Raw genomic sequence first — 15,082 nt, forward strand, 5'->3', positions numbered from 1 at the left:
CCACATCTTGGGAATATGCCCTGACTGGGAATCCAGTCTGCAACCCTTTGGTCTATGGGATGATTCTCCAACCAACTGAGCCACACTGGCCAGGGCTTGAGTTTTTATAAAACACCACATAATCTAGTCATTTAAAAAATTCATTCTGCCAATCTCTTCCTTTCTTTTTTCTCTCTTTCTTTTTTGATGTCTGTTCTTATTTATTTGTTATGCTTAGAAAATCTCATGTTTGACTGCACTCAGACGTAGAGGCAGAAGCTATCAGAGAGGACAGCCTGTGTATCTTGCCAGTCTGCTCCTGGTGTTTTTCTTTGGCCTCCTTCACTCTGTTAGCCAAAAGTTTAGCATATTCTCTGACCTCTTCCTTATTTTCCTTGGGACATTGCTTGTTCAGAGCAACACACCAACATTTGTGTTGCAGGACACATGGAGTAACGAGATGCTGAATCTCGGGTGCTTTGGTCCTAGGTGTCTTGCCTTTGTTTAGGGGCTTTCTCACAGCGTATTGGCGGACATCATCTTTGGAGAGATTGGGAAGTTTGTGGATTCTGCTAACTCTTTTGGGCCCCAGGTGACAAGGCGCAGTAGTATCAGTGAGACCAGGAATATCTTCCTCCCCGTTTTTAACAATGACCACGTTGAGAACACTGAGATTCGCATCCATAACGCAGCCCCAAACAGATTTGCACTTTCTCCAGTCCCCCTTGGTCTGTAACAGGAGTGCCTCTTACTCGGTAGCCGGAGGACACGGCCATGGATCGAGACACGCCACTTCATGGGGAAACCTCGTTTGTCGTTCCCACCACTGATTCAAACCACAGAACCCTTCCATTCTTCACCCAGAGCATGAGAAGCAACTTCTGGGGCCATATGCTTCTCATAAAAGGTACAAAGTTTGCGTTCATGGTCTACTACTATGAGTTCCTGGCAGCCAGTGGCTGGGAGAGATGCTCAGCTTCATCCTGAGGTAACCAACGCCAAGACACCATGAGAAGAGGCCTGCCAATCTCTTTCAATTGATTTGTTTAGACTGTTTGCATTTAATGTAATTATTTATGTTTGGATTTAAGCCTACCATTTTTATTTTGTTTGTTCCCTCTGTTTTTGTTTCTTTGTTTCCCACATGCTGTTTTGGTGGTTGTCTGAATCTTTTTAGTATTCTATTTTATTTATTGTATGTGTATTGTGAGTGCGTTTTATTATTTCTCTTTGCATAATATTTTTAGTGTTTGCTTTAGGAATTACAGAATACATGCTTACCTTTTCATGATATTTTACCACTTTGACAGGAATGTAGACCTTATCACCATACAGGGCCTTTGGGTTCCCCGCTTCATTTTGTAGCTGCCTTATGCATTACATTTACAAACATTGTATCAAACAGTGTTACCCTTTTTGTTTCCAACCATAAAGCAGAGTTTAAAGAATTTGAGAGAATGAAGTCTATTATATTGACCCATCCAGTCGCCGTTCCTGTTACTCTTCCTTCGTTCCTGGTATTCCATGTTTCCATCTGGTACAATTGCTATCTGTTTGAAGGATGTACTGTCAGAGCAAGTCTGCTGGCAACAAATTCTATTCCCTTTGCTGTGAGATGATTTTTATTTCATCTACATTCCTGAAGTATATTTTTGCTGGGCATAGAATTCTGGGATGACAGTTCTTTTCTTTCAGTATTTTAAAATGCTGTTCTGCTTCCATCTGGCTTCTGTGATTTCTAATGATGTCTATAGTTATTTGGGTCATTGTTCTCAATAATTAGTATGTCACTTTTCTCTGGTTGCTTGTGAGATTCCATTATTAGTTTAATTCTCAATAGTTTGATTATAATATTTTTGGGCATGGATTTATTTTTTTTGGTTTGTCCTGTTTATGATTTGATGAGCTTTTCAAATCTGTAGGTTTTGTGTGTTTTGTCAAATTTTGGAAGTTCTTAGTCTTTCTTTTCCTTCCTTTCTGTCTCTCTCTCTCTCTCTCTCTCTCTCTTTCTTTCTTTCTCCACACTGCAATTTTTCCTCTACTTTTGGGGCTCTGATAACATAAATGTTAGGCTTTTGGTATTGTTTCACAGGTTCTTGAGACTTGTTCATTTTTGCCCCAAATCTTTATTCTTTCTATCACTTAGATTGGAGAATTTCTATTGATCCATCTTCATAGTCACTGACTCTTCTTCCTGTCACCTCCATTCTGCCATTGGGCCTATCAATGAGTTTTAAAATTACAGTTATTGTATTTTTTAGTTCTAACACTTCCATTTGGTTTTTCTTTATTTTCTTCCTTCCTTTCTTTTTTTCTTATTTATTTATTTTTGCAGGGACTGTCTATGTTCCCTTCATTTAAGGAAAGTTTGTCCTTACTTGTTGGATCATTTTTGTAATAGCTGCTTTAAAGTCTTTTTCACGTGATTCCCACATCTGTATCCTCTCAGCATGTAAGTTGAGATTTTTCTGGGTTTCCTATGATGAGTACATTTGTATTGCATTCTGGACATTTTGAATAATGTGAGTCTCTGGGTATCTTTTAAATCCTATGGAAAATGTTGATCTTTTTTCACTTTAGTAAACAACTGACGCAGTTGGGTGCAGGCTACAAGTTTCAAACAACTTTTTATGGGTAGTGGGATGGATGTCAGTTCCACGTCAGTCTTCGAAGTGTTCTCCAGATCTGTCGGCAGGTGTGCCACCTGGTGGCCGGAGTAGGGCGTGGGTGGTGGTCTATCTCTGTTTATAGTTCTAGCTCAAAGCTTTTGGTTTCATGTTCAGGGTCCAATTCATGTGCACACAGCTTAGGGTGAGCCCAGGGATTTCTGAACAACATTACCAGGTCACTTGCCCAAATTCTTTCCTCTTTATAATGTCCCTAGTACTTTCTGGTTCCCGTGGTCCCCTTTTCCATCATCTAGCCAGAAGAATTACAAAAAAAGAAAAGGGGGTTTCTCTCATTCTCTTTGAGCATTAGGAGACCTGTTTTCTGTTTCTTGAGCTGGAACCAGAGGGTTTCCCTTGGAGCCCCCTTGCAGTTTCGGGCTACCTTATGTCTAGACTGTGCACCACTGAAGTTAACAATATGGTAAACGCACCATTGGTTCAGAGGTACTTTGAACTCTAGTCTTCCTTCCCAATCCATCTGCTACTATTTACTTTAGAGTCCTCAAATTGCTGCTCCATGCATCTGCCCAGGTTTATAGCTGCATTCAGTGGGAGGGGCAGGGTGGGGTATGCTTTACTTGGGAACGGGGGCTGAGTTTTGAATCACATAGTAAGTTTGGTCAATATCCTATTAATGAAAACGGGCTATTCTTCTTGCCTGTAAATCATGGTTCTGAGAATTCTATTATCAGTCTTCTGTTGTCTCTTGTATCTTCTCAATTTGGCTTTTCATTATAATCACCTGGAAGGATTAAATATAATATCCCAGTGTCTAGGCTACACCCCCAGACAAATTAAACAAGAATCTCTGGGAGTAGGACCCAAGCAAAAGCACCTATTTTTTTGTTTTATTTTTATATTTCACACTCTAACCCCATTCCCCAACCTTCCAAACCTTCCTAAAATAATGCCTTATTTTATTTAATACTGTCACCAAGTCAGACATGTCAGAGTTGGCTTGAACTCAGCTCCCAGGTCCTTCACATGTAGGCTACTCTGCACCCTGTTAATGCTAACTCAGAAGTGTCTTCCTATGTGTCCCCATCTCCATTCCCTTTAATCAAGCCTGTCTTGCATCTAGGTTACTGCAGAGCCATGTCATTGGTTTCCTTTTCATGGGTCTCTCTCTTTTTGGCAAGAGTTCTCACATCTGCCAGAGGCTCTTCTTAAAAGAAGAATCTCTTTGTGTTACCCCTCTTGTAAAACCTCCGTGGGACCTCCTTGCCCACAGGATAGAATCTAAACTCCTGAGCAAGGGTCATGAGGCCTAACTTACCTGGCCTGGACTTCTCCTGACTTCTCTCCCATCTCCTGTGCTCCTCTGCTCCTCACATCCCAAAGGCCCACAGATGAGTCCTGAAATACTCCAGGCCCACTATGGCCTTCTCCCTGTTGCTCCTACTGGTATATTCGCCCTACCCTGATGCCTAGCCACCACCTTCCAGCCTCTACAACCCACTGAATGTTAACTACTTGCCAGTGCTTCCAAGCTGATGTCATTGCTGATCCTCTGTTTCTCCAGCTTTGACTGTAAGTGTGTAAGTGTATAAAAGTGGTCACAAACTCCACTGAAATTGTCTGTCTGCATGACTGTTGTCCCCACTAGACTGGGAACACCTTGAAAGTGGGGTCATATTAATATTTGTCTTTCCGTGGAAGAACACAGAGCCTGACTCGGAGCAGGCCTGCCCTGGACTTCCGAATGCGTGCATATACAGCAGCTGGTGGCCAAGTTGGCAGTTTTGTGAGATTAAAGAAGTGAAAGAAGATAAAATGTAGGTATTTAGAAAATGCAAGAATGTTTACAAAATGAAATGAGATCACCAAATTTTTTTAGCTAAAAGAGAGTAGTCATTTCTGATTCAGGTGAAGAAGTTGATTCTATTTTGTAAACCATGCTAGATGTTTTCTTATCTGAAGGAAAAGGAGATATCAGGGTAATGTAATAAGTTTATAATATTATATTATAAATATATGTTGCAAAACAGACATAAACTAAAACTATAGGCTGCTGTGTTAATGCCTCTGATCTAAAAGGCAGCATCGTTTTGTTAAACTTGAATTCAATTCCCAGCTCACCATTTGCTGGGTGAACTTGGGCTAGCTAATTAACCTCTCTGGGTCTCAATTTTCTGTATAATGGACACATATTTCCTACCTCACAGGATTGTTTTGAGGATGGAATGAGTTAGCCCATTTCTGGCATGTAGTTAATGACCCAATAAATAGTAAGTATTATTTTTGTTTTTCTGATGACTCAGGGTGTGAGTCCCACCCTGAGTCATCAGAAAAACAAAGTAGATGGAAAGAGGCATGTGTATATTTCACTTGGTTCTTTACTGTCTCCAGCTCCTTAGCGAGAGAGCCTCTGGATTCCCAAGTCCTGAAATCCGAGGGTGGGCTGACAGACTGGTGTTCCTCCTCTGGCCTGGGCCATGGTGTCACTGTCTAGTTGGCTGACTCCACTTGGAGAGCCACAGAAATGACCAAAAACCAGCACAATCCCTTTATGCAGGGAGGGACTTTATTTCTCATCTAAGTGTCCTTGACACCTGAAATAGTAGAGCAATATTTCAATGTGCTATACCTGGATAAGCCCTTTTTGCCAAGGACCTTCTAAAAATATACTGTTGGGATATAACAAAAAGATCTCCTGCTGATTTTAAAGGTCTCTGCAAGTGTTACCATTTAAATTTGTGTCAACAGTGGGGGTCATGGAGGTGGAGGATGGTATGGGGGGATAAATGGAGAAAGACAGAGACTTGACTCCGGGTAGTGAACACACAATGCAGTATACAGGTAACGTGTTGTAGAATTGTAGAAAAGCACCTGAAACCTGTGTAATTTTGTTAACCAATGTCACTCGAATAATTTCAGTAAAAAGGAAAGAAAAGAAAGATTTTTTTAAAGTGTCATTGGACACAGAAAATATTATTTCTGCATTTTAGTTCTGCCCCTAGTTCTGTGGCTTTCTTTCTGAATACACCAGACTCATAAACTTTCAATATAAGAATGAGAAAGAGAGCCCACATGTAGGATGGGAGTCCTTCTGTCCTTGAAATGAATGGTGTTCTGAGAAAACACTGGTGTGTCATAGTTCTGTGGGGTGCTAAATACATAGAAAAAGTGTCCTGTTGGTTGCTTCATGGGATTCACTGCTCCGTCATAGTGTTTTCTCCTGGAAAAGTTCCTGTGTCCTTCAGTAGCAGCCACGTACATAGGGAGAGGTACAATGCATTACAACAGCTTTTATTTGGTCATGGGTTACTCTTGTCTAGAACCTTAAGTATATCAAGAGTTTAAGCTGTATTTTGGGGACCTCCTCTTCCTTGCCCACCACACACAAACAAAACAAAAATAAATAAATAGATTTATGTCAACAGAAATAGCCAGACCTTGAGTTGGCCTGTTGAAAGTATATCAAACATTCATCTGCCAAGATCACTGGCTTACTCGTTTAGTATACAGCAATGATGATATTGTTCATGTTGTGCTTCTACTACTTTTTAATTAATAGATCTCCACTGTTTACCGTGTGTGGTAATTATGTTCTCTGATAACTGAAAAATACTGAGTATCTCAATAAAATGATCAAAGCAAAACCATCAATGTCCCGGAAGGAGATCTCATTGTGTCTATCCATAATCTCTCCTCTCACTGGGCAAGTCAAAACGAACCTCATCTTGCCAGCATCATGTGTAGAAAACATCTCAGTCTCAATAGGAGGAGGAAGAAGGATGGAAGGAAAGACAGAAAATAAACATTGACTGAGACCCTACCATGTGCACTTTCTACATCTTCTCATTTACATTTCAAGAAAATTCCACAAGAAAAGTCTTATTATTTTCATTCTTATAGCTGAGTAAACTGAGGCTCGGGTTAAACCACTTGCTCAGGTTCACTCACCCATCAAGAGGAAAAGCTGAGATTCACATCTAAATCAGCCCACTCCGAAACCCCCTTTCAGTCCAGCTCCCAGGCAGCAGTAGGTTCCAAGTGAAGCAACGGCTGTTTAATCTTCACCTACTTCTCATTGACTCCTCTCCAACATATTCTCCTGCCCCTTTCCCTGTCTGCATGCTCCTCCTCTGTGACTTTCACCTTCATGCTAATCCTCCAACTCCCAGAAAGCAATACGTCTATAGGAATTAATGCAGGACAGACTTGAGAATACATTCGGCCCATTTGCAAACTCCACTGTAATCAACATCTAAGTGTGTGCACAAGGAGGGGAAAAGAAAGGGAGGCACACATCTATATTTCAAATTAGCAAGTCAGTCATGAGTTACAACTCCATGCCAGGGATGTCTTTAGATAGTCAGATGCATGGATAATCAAGGCATAGATTAACTCACTCTGCCTGGTAATTTAAAGCTCTCAGCTTCTATGGCCAGTTTGTGGTGGTGAAACATTCCTATGGCATATGGTAACCTTTAGTAGAAAAGTTGCAGTGAGAAGTGTGGGATCCCTATCAAATGTGCAAAGAACATGTGGTTGATATTAGAGTATGCACTCACCCATCAGGTCTATGAGACTCAGGCCGGTTTTCTCTCCTTTCCCAAGAACAGCTAAGACAGGCTTCTCCGCCCTTAAAACAACAACAAAAAACCCCTCGTTGTATCTCTTTGTTAGAATTTTTATGTTGAATTAAATCAGATGGTAGCAACATGCCTAGTTTAGACTGGGAGTAAGGAGGCCAGATTCTCATCCCCACCTAGCGGTCTTGGGTCAGCTGTAGCATGCCCCCTCAAATATGTGAACTAGATATTTCCTGAAGGATCACCTCCAGCTCTGAAAAGCAGTGATTCTAATCATTAGAAGCAGAAAAATCTCCCTGGGCTGGGTATTTGAATTCCAGGGCTCTTTCCCAATGTTAGCTACTGATGCTGATCTCCCTGAGGAGTCAGAGGCCACCAGGCAAAGCCTTTGACTTCTCCACCCCACAGCACACCTCTCCACGTCCCCTCTCCCACTCTACTTAGAAGTCCCTGACCAAAGCTGGCCTGTGCTCCAGAACAGGGCTCCTTAAGTCACCCAGGGATCTTGTAAAAAATGCAGATTCTGGTTCCATTGGTGTGGGGTGGGGCCTGAGATTCTGCATTTCTAACAAGCTTGCAGGTGGTGATGGGCGCTGGTGCATGGACCGCACTCTGGGTAATGTGGTAATAAGTCCTGGGGCTGCCATGACAAAATGGGCGGCTTAGACAACAGAAATTTATTTTCTCACAGTTCTGGACACTGGAAGTCCAAGATCAAGATCTCAGCAGGGTTTGGTTTCTGCTGAGAACACTGTCCTTAGCTTGTAGATGGTTGTCTTCTCCCAGTGCCCTCACATGGCCTTTTCTCTGTGTGCACGCGTCCCTAGTGTCTCTTCCACTTCTTTTAAGGACACCAATCCTATCGAATCAGGGAGCCAGCCACATCATCTCATTTAACTGTAATTACTTCCTTAGGGCCCTATCTCCAAATACAGTCACACTGAGGGCTTAGGGCTTCAACATATACATTTTGGGGGGAACGCAACTGAATCTAAAATAAATAGCAAAGGTCTAGAGCATCTCTGGCCATAGAAATATCACGAAAATCACATATATAATTTAAAAATTCCCAAGTAACTGCATTAAAAAAAGTAAAATATAAATAGTTAAAATTAACTTCAATAATCTATTTAACCCAACATACTTAAAATATTATCATTTCATCATATAATCTATATAAAAATTATTTTTTTAAAAAATAGAAATCTTTTATGTATTTTTTAAAGATTTTATTTATTTATTTTTTTGAGAGGGGAAAGGAGTGAGAAAGGGAGAGAAACATCAATGGGAGGTTTCCTTTTGAGTGCCCCCAACTGGGGACCTCCAACTGGCCCACAACCCAGGCATGTACCTACTGGGAATTGAGCCAGTGACCCTTTTGTTCCCAGTCTGGCACTCAATCCACTGAGCCACACCAGCCAAGGCAAATTATTGAGTTTTAAATACTAAATCTTTGCCCCTGGCTGGAGTGGCTCAGTGGATTAAATGCCAGCCTGCAAACGGAAAGGTCGCTGGTTGGATTCCCAGTCAGGGCATATGCCTCTGTTGCAGGCCAGGTTCCCTGTTGGGGGTGTACAAGGAGCAACTGATTGGTGTCTTTCTCACCTGTTGGTATTTCTCTCCCTCTTTTCCCCTCTCCCTGAAAAATAAATATAATCTTTTAAAAAATTGCCACATTTAAATAAGTAAATAAATACTACATCTTTTAAATCCAGTGTGTGTTTCACCTCCGTTAGGACTAGTCACATGTCCAGCACACAATAGCCCCACGTGGCTGGTGGCTGTGGTATTGGACAGTGTAGTTCCAGAGTTAATCTCTTTCTGCCTCATGAGGTACCTGCAATGGGCCCTAGGAGGAGGCACACATGCCTGAGGTAGATTTTGAGAAAGAATGTATATATTTTTAATTTTATTAAATTTATTGGGGTGGCATTGGTTAATAAGATTATATGTTCCAAGGATGAAATTCTCTAATACATCATCTGTACATTGCACTGTTGTTCACCACTGAAGTCAATTCTCCTCCCGTCACGACGTATTTGGCCCCCTTTAGAAAAGGTATTTGGCAATTACAGAAGACCCACTTTCACCAACTTCACCTATTGGCCATGGGTCTATCCCTATTTCTCCCTGACTTTTAAGTTTTCCACTTGGAAAATCGTTCAAATTTTCTAAGTTTTCCACCTGAGAAATGTAATTTAGTTTATGTGTCAGTTTGGTTAGGTTATGATGCCCAATGTTTGGTTAAACACCAGCCTAGATGTTGCTGTGAAACTATTCTTTAGATGTGACTGATAATTGAATCAGTAGACTTTGAGTAAAGCAGATTATCCTTCATAATGTGGGTGTGCCTCATCCACTCAGCTGAAGGCTTGAAGAGAAAAGGTTGAGATCCCCAGAAAAAGAGAGACTCCTACCTACAGACTGCCTAAACTCAAGACTGCAACATTAGCTCTTGCTGGAATTTTCAGCCTGCCTGCTGACCCTGCAGATTCCAGACTTGCCAACCCCCAACATCACATGAGCCAATTCCTTAAAATAAATCTCTCCATATATATACAATTGATCCTTAAACAATGTAGGTTTGAACTGCGTGAGTCCACATGTACACAGATTTTGTAAAATATATTTTATTGATTATGCTATTATAATTGTAGCATTTTTTTCTCCCTTTTATTCCCCTCTGCCCTGCATCACTCCCCCCACCCCCACCTCCCAATGGCATTCCCTCACCTTAGTTCATGTCCATGGGTCATACATATAAGTTCTTTGGCTTCTCCATTTCCCACACTCTTCTTAACCTCCTCCTGTCTATTTTGTACCTACAATTGTGCTTCTTATTCCTTACCTTTTCCCCCATCTCACCCCCCACTCCTCCCTGCTGATAACCCTCCATGTTATCTCCATTTCTGTGATTCTGTTCTTGTTCTAGTTGTTTACTTAGTTTGTCTTTGTTTTTGTTTTAGGTTCAGTTGTTGATAGTTGTAAATTTGTTGTCAGTTTACTGTTCATATTTTTGATCATCTTCTTTTTCTTAGATAAGTTCCTTTAATATTTCATATAATAAGGGCTGGTGAGGATGAACTCCTTTAACTTGATCTTATCTGGGAAGCACTTCATCTGCCCATCCACTATAAATGATAGCTTTGCTGGATACAGTAATCTTGGATGTAGGTCCTTGACTTTCATGACTTGGAATATTTCTTTCCAGCCCTTTCTTGCCTGTAAGGTTTCTTTTGAGAAATCAGCTGATGGTCTTATGAGAACTCCTTTGTAGGTAACTGTCTCCTTTTCTCTCTCTGCTTTTAAGATTCTCTCCTTCTCTTTCATCTTGGGTAATGTAATTATGATGTGCCTTGGTGTGTCCTTCCCTGGGTCCAATTTCTTTGGGACTCTTTGAGCTTCCTGGATGGACTTCCTGGAGGTCTATTTCTTTTGCTAGATTTTAGGGAAGTACTTCTTCATTATTTTTCCAAATAAGTTTTCAACTTCTTGCTCTTGTTCTTCTCCTTCTGGTACCACTATGATTTGGATGTTGGAATGTTTAAAGTTGTTCTGGAGGTTCCTAAGACTCTCCTCATTTTTTTGAATTCTTGTTTCTTCATTATGTTCTGGTTGAATATTTCTTCCTTTTGTTCCAAATCTTTGATTTGAATCCCAGTTTCCTTCCTACCACTGTTGGTTCCCTGTATATTTTTCTTTATTTCATTTTGTATAGCCTTCACTTCTTCCTCTATTTTGCGACCATACTCAACCATTTTTGAGAGCATCCTGATTACCAGTGTTTTGAACTCTGCTCTCACAGGTTGGCTATCTCTTTATCTCTTAGTTCTATTTTTGGAGCTCTGATCTGTTCTTTCATTTGGGCCATATTTGTTTTTGTCTGAGCGCACCTGTTGCATAGTAAGGGTCAGAGCCTTAGGTATTCACCAGGTGGGGCAACTCATGTCGCAGCCTTGTGGCACTGTCTGTGGGGGAGGGGTCAGAGAGAGAACAGTGCCCCTTGCTCAGCTTTTTGCAGGATCTCAGTCACTTCCCCCACTACCCATAGGCAAATCGGGCCCTTCTGGTGCTGATTCCTGGGTGGGTGGGTTTGTGTATATTCCAGGACCCTGTGGGTCTCTCCAAGGAACTCTCCTGTGAGGCTGGGAGTCTCTCCTGCCACCACAACCCCCACAGGTGTTTTCAGTCAGAGGTTTTGAGGCTTTATTTCCCCACACTGGAACTCTGGGTTGCCTGGTCTGCCTGCTCCCCAGTTGTTCCTCCTGGTTCATCTGCACACATTTCTAAGATTTCAGATGATGCCAATGCTGGGAGTCTGTGGATGACACTTCGAGTAGCAAGAGCAACTTCTCTGAATTCTCAGAGCAATTAGGAGTGGGATCAAATCTTCTCAGAATTTTCTAAAATTTAAGGAGTCCATAGTTAGTTCCTTCCTCAAGAGTAAAGGGCATACATTTTCTGCAAAAGGCTAGGGAGCAACTATTTTAGGCTTACAGGCCATACGGTCTTGGTTGAGGCTACTCTGCCCTGTCATTGTAGGATGAAAGCAACCACAGAAGATAAATAAGTAATGAGCATGCCTGTGTTCCAATAAAACTTTATTTACAAAAACAAGATGTGCACTAGATTTGGCCAATGGGCCAAAGTTTGCCAACCACTGGTGTGTAGAATCACTTGACAGTGAAGGTCCTTGGGGGTAGGATTCTCATTCTTCTTGGCAGCCTCAGGACCTTGTGCATAAAAGCCATTGATTAGATGCTTAATGAAAAAATGAATGTATTGAAAGAAGTCATTAAGATTTGGCTGCTTATAATCTGAAAAATGCAGACTTCCTGTTACCAGGTAACTCTTTTATTGTTTTTTTTTAAAAAATATTTATTAATTTGTTTTTTTAGAGGTAGGGGGAGGAAGAAAGAGAGGGAGAGAAACATCAGTGTGAGAGATGAATATTGATCGGTTGCCTCTCGTACAAGCTCTAACCAGGGAAAAAACTAGCAACGGAGGCGTGTACCCTGACTAGGAATCAAACCTGCGACTTTTCACTTTGTGGGATGATGCCCAGCTGACTGAGCCACAGTGGTCAGAGCTCTTTCATTGTTTTTGGAGTTTCTGTTCCAGATAGTCAAACAAGAATGTGTCATAATTTTTATATAAGTGAACTTTCTGGCTTGCTACATTCTGGTGCCCTTTTTCTTAGGCCAGAGATGTGAAAGTATAGAATTCATAAGATAATTCACTAGTTTAGTGTATGACATGGAAACATTTTGGCCAAAAACTGGCAAAATAATAGTACAAGTACAGCTAATGCAGGAAACTCTTAAATTTTGAAATATACTACAATATAAAATACATAATGTAACCGTGGCTGAGGTGGCTCAGTGGATTGAGTGCCAGCCTGCAAGCTGAAGGGTCATCAGTTCAATTCCTGGCCAGAGCATATGCCTGGGTTGTGGGCCAGGTCCCCAGCAGGGGACAAGCTAGAGGCAACTGATTGGTGTATGTCTGGCACACTGCTGTTTCTCTTCCTCTTTTTCTCCCTCCCTTTCCCTTTCTCTAAAAGTAAATAACTAACATCTTTAAAAAAATAAAATAAAATACGTAATGTAATATGTGTGTCAAAAAAATTAACATGACTACCAATGAAAGAGGTTTTGATATGTTAAAAATGATACAAAAAAAATGTATTACATTTGTTTCATTCCAAACATAATGTAATCTCAGTTTCCAAAATGGAATTTAAAAGTCTGTAGAATCCCACATGCCAAGGATCATTAAGCAGCTATAAAAATTGCCATTTGGAATGGATTTGAAAGCCCCACATGTTGGCATTATTGAATAATGGTAATATTATAAGGTGATTGTGACAGGTTGCTCAATAGTTATATCACCTGGGTCAGCTTGTTGGAGATCAGCTGTTGTGGTCCTGTCCTCACTGCACTGTCCTCACCCCTGAGCAATCGGGAAGCTGGGGGAGGGCATGGGGAGAAGTCAGTGCGGAGCATGGCTCGTAATGCAGTCCTTTTGGACTGTGGGTTCTTATTACCATAGTCAGTTACAATGGGCCACATGCCGCCCTCAGGACTCTGGTTTTACTAAGAGAACGTCAAATGTAGTATTTTTGCTTAGCTAAATTGAAACATTATTTTCAAAGAACACAGCAAGTGTGGTCTCTGTGACTGCATCCATATTTGCATATTCACCCCACATGAAATTGGCTCCCTCCCTACCCAAATACTCCATTTCCACATATGGGGTGACGGCTGTTGATGATGAAAAAGACCTATTAGTTAATGATTATAAAGTACTTGGCTAATCAAAATGAGAGCTAAATAACCCTTTGATAAGGCAGGGCCGTGGCAAGAAGTGGGTCAGCTTGATAACCTGGACCCCACTGGCCCTTTGTGAAGATGAGCCTTGACAGGCACCCATGTGATAGGTGCTGCCTGTGTCGCCAACAGTCCATATTTATTGGATGTGACCCAGGTGCTGAGCACGATGAGAACTGTGCAGAACCCAGAAAATGCAATCCCTGGCTCCTATCTTAAAACTGATCTCATCATAATGGGGTGATCTAGCCCGCTGATTAGTTTTTACTAGCTTTTCAGATAGGCACAAAGTAGTTTGTGCATTGGAAGAAAACATAATTTTAAATGTTTAAAAAACTTGGGGTGGGGGAGTGGTGGGGGAAAATGGAGACAACTATACTTGAACAACAATAAAAAAATGTGAGGAAAAAAACAGCAACGATAAAGAATGTGGTTGCAATTGGAAAAAACAAAACAAAACTACTCACCAGACAGATACTTGCACAGCCACGTTCATAGCAGCATGATGCACAGTAACCAAAAAGTGGAAACAGATTTCGCTTTGGGATCATGAAAATTTCTGGGGATGGATCATGGTGATGGTGGCGACAATGCGAATGTACTTAATACCACTGAGTTGTAAACTTAAAAATGGTTAAAATGGTAAATTATATGCTTGCATATTTTACCATAATAAAAATGTGTATGCACACACACCACTACTCAAAGGATTTTCTTTTATGATTCCCATTTAAAGTTAGGAAAACCAAAGACTTCATTGTCAATTCTAGCATCACCTTCCCTTTGCCTCTCAGTGGGTCCTGTCTCTCCTGGGCTGTCTTTGACCCAGAGCACAGAAACTAAGGGCAGGTCATCCTGACCTCACCTTGCCTGTGGCCAGAGAAAGCAAGCTGATGTCAGGTGTTGGCAAAATGGGGAGGAATGAGAATGAGAATGTGTGGGACTTGGATGGGGAGAAAGACCTATATGGTCATAAAGAAGAAATTAATTGATGATTAAAGATGACAGCTGGTAGACATGACTGTGCAGGAGGTCTTGGGAAGGACAGGAAGAGGATGAGGGCTGCCCTGAGGGGGTTTTGTGCGGTTCTTGGAAGCACAGATAAGTTGCAACCTCAGAATGAGGCAAGGGGTGATGTGTGGCGCTAACGTGGTTTGGTCTAGAGCAGAGCTGGAAGTGGCCGTTCCCTGGAGCAGTGTGCTCCATGCTTCGCATTTATTTATCTCCTTTTAAATTTCAATTTACTGAGCCTGCGGTTTCCTAGTATGAACTGGAAAATTTGTGTCGGCGTATGTTCTTCTTTCTTCACTACTCAGACACCTCTGGAAATTTGTTTCCTAATGGCTTGAGAACAGAGCTGAAGTTATTGTTTGATTGCCAAATTACTTGGGTAGAAATCTGAACTTGCTGTTCTGTTTTCAGCGGAAGCAGCACCAAACATTTAGGTGCTGAGGGCTCCTGGCAGGGTGCTGTGGAAAGTGCAGGGAAGCACCTGGCACAGGGTACTGGGAATTTGCTGCTGCTGTAGGTGGCCAGGCAGGAGAGGGGAGGAATTTGACATAGCCAG

General features: G+C 41.5%; 1 pseudogene; it reads right to left on the reverse strand.

Annotated features, from left to right (window-relative positions):
• Positions 1-223: 223 nt before the first annotated feature.
• LOC112322587 (small ribosomal subunit protein eS6-like) lies at positions 224-13,257 on the reverse strand (annotated as a pseudogene).
• Positions 13,258-15,082: the final 1,825 nt, after the last annotated feature.

The sequence above is a fragment of the Desmodus rotundus genome, chromosome 10, assembly GCF_022682495.2.
Source record: "Desmodus rotundus isolate HL8 chromosome 10, HLdesRot8A.1, whole genome shotgun sequence".
NCBI lineage: Eukaryota > Metazoa > Chordata > Mammalia > Chiroptera > Phyllostomidae > Desmodus > Desmodus rotundus.